This window comes from Vigna umbellata, chromosome 1 (assembly GCF_029865625.1).
Source record: "Vigna umbellata cultivar VRB3 chromosome 1, Vumbellata_1.0, whole genome shotgun sequence".
NCBI classification, from domain to species: Eukaryota; Viridiplantae; Streptophyta; class Magnoliopsida; order Fabales; family Fabaceae; genus Vigna; species Vigna umbellata.
In genome coordinates, this window is record NC_142165.1 from 92110407 (window position 1) to 92118389 (window position 7983).

At 25.7% G+C, this 7983-nt stretch overlaps 1 long non-coding RNA gene across 1 annotated transcript; it reads left to right on the forward strand.

Annotated features, from left to right (window-relative positions):
• The first annotated feature begins 5384 nt into the window (after nt 1–5384).
• Nucleotides 5385–6200, forward strand: LOC148206804 (uncharacterized). Its single transcript, XR_015786498.1, has 2 exons — nt 5385–5620; nt 5715–6200. It is a non-coding gene; the product is annotated as an uncharacterized LOC148206804 (long non-coding RNA).
• Nucleotides 6201–7983: the final 1783 nt, after the last annotated feature.

Here is a 7983-nt window from a genome sequence, read left to right on the forward strand (position 1 = left end):
TTAGTTTACCCTTTTGTTTGTGTTTTGTTGGTATGTTTCTTTGTTCTTGACTTGGCTATAATTATGTGGTGGGTGTGAGCAAAAGGTGATGATGTGACTATAGAGCAAACATTAGATGGAGGGACGTCATATGCCTAGTTTTCTATAGATTAGCTATACGTATATAGTTTTGTTACTTTTGGCACGTATAAAGTTATATTTTATAGTTATGTTTTATATAACTAAGAATTAAACTTTTAATTTCTGATTTGTCAACTGTTTTATTTCACTAAACATGTGATAGCTCCTATATAGTTGAATACTATATTTTTGAGATGTTATAGTTAAAATATATTTTTATTTTTACGATAAATCAATTTAAATGCAAATTAAATGAATAAATGGCAAAATGACTTTATATATATATATATATATATATATATATATATATATATATATATATATATATATATATATACTTTTCTAATTTATGTATCCTCTTAAAATGTACCAAATTTTAATTGACAAAAATATCCTCATATATTCTGGATTCTAAGTTTTAAGGTTAAATGTATTTGAATAATTTCAATTTTTTTAAAATTAAAAATAAAAATTATTAAAATACCCATATGTTTAAAGTATTTCTTTTTTTATGAATAGAGATTTTTTTGTCAACTAAAATTTGATAACTTTAGGTTACATAAGTTAACAAATCCCATATATATATATATACATATATATATATATATATATATATATATATATATATATATATACATACATATATATATATATATGTATATATATGTATGTATACATATATATATGTATGTATACATATATATATGTATGTATACATATATATATGTATGTATACATATATATATGTATGTATACATATATATATGTATGTATACATATATATATATATATATATATATATATATGGGTTTGCTAACTTACGTAACCTTTTTAAAATATACCAAATTTTACTTGATAAATACTCTCATATATTATGAATTCTAAATTTTAAGGTTAAGAATATTTGAATAATTTTTATTTTTTTATTTTAAATTAAAAATAAAAATTATTAAAATGTCCCTCTATTTAAAATATGTATTTTTTTATTAATAGGGTATTTTTGTCAACTAAAATTTGGAATACTTTTTTAAGTTAGCAAAGTATTTTATACTTTAAATATATAAATATACATATTTTATATATATACTTTAAATATATATACACTATTTTATAAAGTAATATTTTTTAAGAAATAAAAATAAAATACATGTTTCTAAATTTAATTTTATTAATGACCGGTTAATTATTAATTATAATTTTTAGAATGAAAATATATGTTTCTAAATTTGATTTTATTAATAACCAAATAATTAAATAATAAAAGGATAAAATGAAAAAAAGATAGTATAAAAAAATTATACTTTAAATATAAATTATTCTTTAATAATTTATTATATGACCAATTAATTAAAAGGAATAAAAGGATAAAATAAAAAACAAAAAAAAAGTATAGACAAATTAATTTAAAAATAAAATAAATAGATAAAAAGATAAAATAAATTTTATGCTAATAGAAATAAATACAAATAAAAAATATATTAAAAAATAAAATAAATATATAAAAAAGTAAAATAAATTTAAGTCATGTGACATCAAAACAAATATGAATAAAAAAGTAAAAATATCAAATGACTAATAAATTAATTTTTTAAAACATTAATAAATTAAAATGAATAATAAGATAAATTTATTAAATTGTTTTTATAGTATAATAGATTAGGTTTTGTCAGTCTCTTTTCTTATTCCGCCTTACTTATCAAATAAATTAAATCTCAATTAATTATCGCTCAATATTTAAATTTTCCTTTTAAAATCCTCATAAGTATTTATGTTTTCTTTATATTATTTTTTTAAAATATTAATACACAGTTTTGCTTAATAAATATATAAAACACATTTTATATTGAGAAAACTAGCCCATTCGAATCATGAATTATTTGTGAATTTAATATTTTAAAATTTTAATTTTAACTTTAGAGATATTATTATTATTATTATTATTATTTTTATTTTTTATCATCAAATTTGTAACTCCAAATGTTTTATTTAATAATTACTTTAAACAATCTTACCTTTTTAATATATTATCAAACATTTTATAAAAATAAACTCCTAATTTTTATTACAACATCCGAAAAAAAAATTAAGTATCATACATAACAACAAAAATTGTTAAATTAATAAACTTTTGTTTCAAACTTGTTAGTATTTAAATCACTATATTTTTTTTTAATTCAAAAACTCAATATATATATATATATATATATATATATATATATATAATGAAAAATTAATTTCAAATTATATTACAAAAAACATTATTCATCCTTAAATTTGTTTTTTTCTCTCCCGTACTAATTAAAATTGAATCTAAATATTTTTAATTAATTATTTAAAATGATTTACTTTAGTTTTGGTTTTAATTTCTTATTTCATATATTTTAAAATTTTCTCTTCTTTCCAAGGAAAACTAAAAAAGTCTTTTGGGAATTCGGTATCGCGGACCTAAATTAGGATGAAGTTTCTAGAATGGAGTATCAAAATACCAGTTAAAAATAATGGGCTCCAAATATCAAACTCTTATGGCAGCTACAGTAGATAGATTTGTTTTGGAAGAGTAAAATTGGTACTCTCTAATTCGAGAATATTTTTCAAAAAAGATATGATGAGGGAAAAAGTTGAGAAAACGATAGGGTGCATTGGTTTGCAAGAAATTTGTGGTATTGATGTGATGCATGAATTGGAGTAGAGGACCCACCGGCAGAGACAGAGTGTGAGCATCAAGATAATAAAACCAGACATCATTACCCGAAATGAGTTTACCAAACACACACCTTACAATTAGACATGCAATGTTAATGCAACAACACAAAATTTCAAAAAGGAAATAAAACTGTGGAACAGTAGTAGGTAATTATTAAACAGTAATAATTTTGTTGGATTGTATAAAGGTGGTCAAACATCGCTGACTGACACAGCAAGAGAGAAGACGAAGGAGAAGGTAGCAAAACAAAACCCTATGTTTTCTTCCTTGTCTTCTTCTGCCTGCGCTACTACAATTATTACTTTCCATCTCATTTTTACCCTTTTCTTCCACCCAAATTTACTCTCAACCACACCACTTCCTGTTAATTAATCTATACAAACAATGATAATAACATAATTATATCTCGTTTCTTATCAGTGAGGATCTTAAGGATATTATTTAAGAATTGATGTATTCTGTATTAATCTCCACAACATTTGTTTTGTTTTACTTTTTGATGATGTTTGCCTAACGTTTGTGATCCACTATCTGTATGTATAATGGAGAGTGAAGAGTGAAGCTATGAAACGGTGGCAGCAAGAGAAAGCATTATTATCCTATCTAACACAATGGTCCCCTGCCATTACCATCCAACAGGAAACAACATGCCTTTTCTCCAAGAGAATGACCAAACCTATACATCCAATAATAAATAATAATTGTAGCAGCAGCAATCCAATAACCAAACGATGCATTGTTTCAGCCCTCAAGAAAGTGACAAGTAACCACATACGTTTTCATGTACTATGCATTGCAAATTCTACCTTCCCATGTGTTTATGCTAACAACACCAATATGTCATTAATCACTTAACCATTTCGCTACTTCTTGCCATTCTTTGCAAGCCTATTCTCCAGGTATCAAGTGCTTAATGTGCTATAAGGTCAATTTCAGCCAACATTTCATTTTCCTCATTTTGTTTTCAAGCTTTTTCGCTTCTTAATTTTATTTTTACTAAACCAGCATTCATTCCACAAGTTTTTGTACAAGGATTCTCTCCTAAGATTAACAAATGTTTAATGAATACAATTTTAAAATCAAAACTTCCTCTATAATATTCTACCAGTACTATATATATTGCAATTTTTTTTTATTTATCTTGACCGTGATAGCTACTAAATTTAATATAATATTTTTTTTTTTACTTAACTAACATTATTTCATAATTTTTATCTTCAATACTCTTTTCACAGTTTTTACTATTGAAGTTCTTGATTTCGAATCTTTTATTCGACGTGTCACAATTTCTTTAAATAACTAAAACAACATCATTTTGTGGATGTCCTTTTGACTTTGTTTTGTTTCTTAAAGGACTTTCCTTTATCACATGGTGCCTCTCTCTTATAAATTTAAAAAATATGTAAAATTTACGAAAATTGAAAGTTTTAACGGTAAAATACATAACTCGAGTAATAGAATTGATGAAATAAGTATAACAAAACGGTAAACATGACTTATTAAACTTCATTATTAATTAAAACTATATTTTTAATAAATAACTTTTACAAATTAAAAAACTTAAATATGTTTTTAACGGCTACTGAGTATATTTTTGTGGTTCAATTTAAAATTAAGGTTATTCTTCAATCCACACCTGTAAAAGTATTTCGTTATCCTAATACTTCAAATTTTGTCTAGTATCTTTGTTAAAAATAACTTACCGGCGTTAAGGAACACAAACACGACGTTGATGTGTACTGATGCAGTATGAATATTAATGTGTTGCACTTTATGTGTTAGGTCTTGGAAAAGGTTTTTTTAATAATATTTTTTTATAATATTTTGACAACGTGGTAACTTATATTAATTTATTTTAAATATACATACTAATAAAATAATGATATATAATTTATTGTTAAAAAATTATTAAAAAAAAGAAAAGTTATTGACGGTCTTAGGTATTATGTTTGTAACTTTATACTCTTTATAGTGCACCGATTTTTCCTACCCTAAAAACCCCTTGTTGAGAAAACTCATTGTGATTAGCGGTGGAGGACATAGTTTGATGTGACATTAATATGCATCCTGTAGTAAAACTACTCATTACATTCCTTAAATTTACATGGAACAAAACGAAAAGTTTTAAATCTAAGAATTACAAGACAACATTTTTGCAACTATGAAAACCACATGAATAACTAGATCTAGAAAAAAAGAACTTTTAAATCCAGTAATTATTTTAATTCCTCTACTTTAACCCAAATTGTCCAAAATTAATTAGACTGAATAATAAAAAAAAACGAAAACACTAAAAGTAAGATGTTTTTAATAATGTAAATAAATGTAAAATTAGAATAAATGGTTTCGTAAATTATTCTACCAACCATGTTAGTGAAATCTCTATCAACGATTGACACAGAAACTAAAACAAACTTTCTTAAATTACAAGCATTTGCTTTTAGAATCGGGGAGCTGAAAAGAAGTTTATCTTAGATGTAAACTATAATTTATTTTGAAATTGAAAAAGGAGTAAATATATAAAGGCATGGAGCAATATAACTTTTGCGGTCCAGTCCTTTACCATAACTTTGTTCTGGACCCGAGAGAAAAAATGTTTTTCATTCACTTTTGCTCCATGATCCTTTATAATGCATACACAGGCAGCCTTTTGATTCAGATTCCTAAAGCCTAGGTAAAAAGCCACTGATGTCGCGGCAATTAAGAAGCAGATCATGCACAACAAAGCCATTTCAATTGGTCTCAATTTTCAACACAGGCACTGCCAATTTCTCCAATTTCCCCAATTCAAGAAAGGTAATAAATTCGCAACAAATTTGCACCTCCTAATCAATCTCAATCACAGTCACTTCGGTGCTTTTGATTTGAATTTTTTTTTCATTGGAATTAGACAGAGCGATGAGAATAATGCAGGGCATGATTCTAGCATCCAAGAAATACATGCATAGGTGTTACACTTTATTTCGAGAGGTCAAGCTTGTCTTTATAACCTTTTCATTAATCATTAAAGAATAGAGCCTCGTTTCTACGTGTCTTACTTGACTAGATCAGATTAATCATGATGCAAAGTCATATTAATCTTCTTGATGTTAAATCCTAATCACTCTGCACGTGATCGCATGGCCCAGACAAATGTTTTTGGGGTTAGCTAGCTATGGAAGGAATTTTCGGAATAATTTTAAAACCATTTTATGTTTCCTTATCTACATATAGATTAGCAAAGTACTGAAAGAGGGAGTAGATCTCCATACTGATCTTAACTAGCCTTGTTTATTTTATTAGAACAAATAGTGGCTAAAACTGGGATATTGTATATTAAGTTTTAATGTACCTGTACTGTTTCACAAGTAATAATGATCTATGTTGAAAGTTCTTAGTTTATTGTGTAATTCTAGTGCGGGGCAGGCAAGATTCGCTAGCTGTAACTGCTTTATTTTTTTCACTTGGAACAAGAAAGACTTCGTGTTGAGTTGAACAAAATTTGGAAGCCCGAAGCTCTTGCATCCCATAAAACACGTTGTATTGAATTGTTATAATTTTAAAATTGTCTCGGATGCTGTTCCTTTTGTCTTCTTTTCACCATTGGAACCCCAAACTATTCATGGCTCTGTCCCTCTAATTCTCTCGAAAATCTTAACCGGTCTGGTCCCTTTGCCTTCCTTTTTTTTTTGCTAACGTACAAGTAACATCTTGGAGTTGTGTGATGAATCCTGAAACAGATTCTGCAACCTGCTATGCTACTATACCACTCTCTAAATTGGAAGATCGAAAGGAAGTGGTTGATGCCCATTATTCAACTTTAGTGTGCATTGCTTTACGAGTGAATTTACAAAAAGAGTAAGACTACTGCACTCACCCTCCCCAAGTCCCCACTCAACAAAACAAACAAAGCCTCTCTCACTCTTTCTACAAACAATTTTGTATATATAGATATTAACGACAAAACTTTGAATGAGAGGTATCAACAACTACCGCTGAAAATTGACGACAAAGAAGATACGTTGAACAAATAAATGTATGCTTTTGTTCTTTTCGATCTCGTACATTTTACCTAACTTACACTACCCATCATGCTATCACTTCATTTTGTCTAGCCAGTTTTAAAACTAAAATTAGCCAAAATTCAATGAGTGATACCTGAGTTAGTTTTCATACTGTGAAATTAATGCGTTCAAAGTTTACATTTAGTTGGTATTTTATTAGCTTAAAATCAAACTTATAGGAGTATTAACAAACACATTATCGATCTACTTAGCCAGTCTCAAAATCATGCCGTTTTTCTGTTTGATGCATACTTTTCTTTCTTTTTAGCTTTAATAAATACATGCAACTTTTCGCCTAGAAGCGCGAATCCAAATATGCTAGATAGAAGGTGGTGAGCGATCAATTTGAGAAGAATAATTTTCAATTTTCAATTTTAACTTTAAAATAAAAAATATTTTTAATGAAATGAAGATTAAATATAACATCCTTTTGGTATAATAAACAGCAGTCAAACTTTAATATGATATTTCTCTAAAACTATCCAAATCCTCCAATGCTATCAATACTAGTAGGGATTGATATTTAAAAGACTCGTCGATAAATACTTATTGTTTAATTAGTATTGCTATTATTATTATCATCATCGACAACTTCTTATTTTACATAATACATAATATGATATAATTTTACAAATATGTAAATTGTTTTTATTAACTAATGTATTGTATACGTAATTGATGGAGGAAATTCTCATCAAATTGAATGAAAAAAGTTCACCATTAATAATCACATATTAAAAAAAGATTAAAAAAATTGAACATGAGAAGATTCCTTAAGAGATATGCCAAAGGTTAGTAACATTTATTATTATTATATTTGTAATAATGATTCATTCTTTTTTTTATTTAATTTTTAGTTAATGTGATCTTTATATGTTTTTTAAAAAAAACTCAATGTTATATTTTTTATTATATCAATATTAATGTCATTTCTCTTTTCTTGGATAATATGGGATAATAAACATATAAAAATAATAATAATTGAATTATTATATATTAGGTCATCATCCTTCAAATAATCTTAAAACTTATTAAGATGTCATTTTTAATAAGTAGAGTGAGAAAATATATTGAGTCATGATTATAAATATATAAATAAAAAATTAATAAATTTAA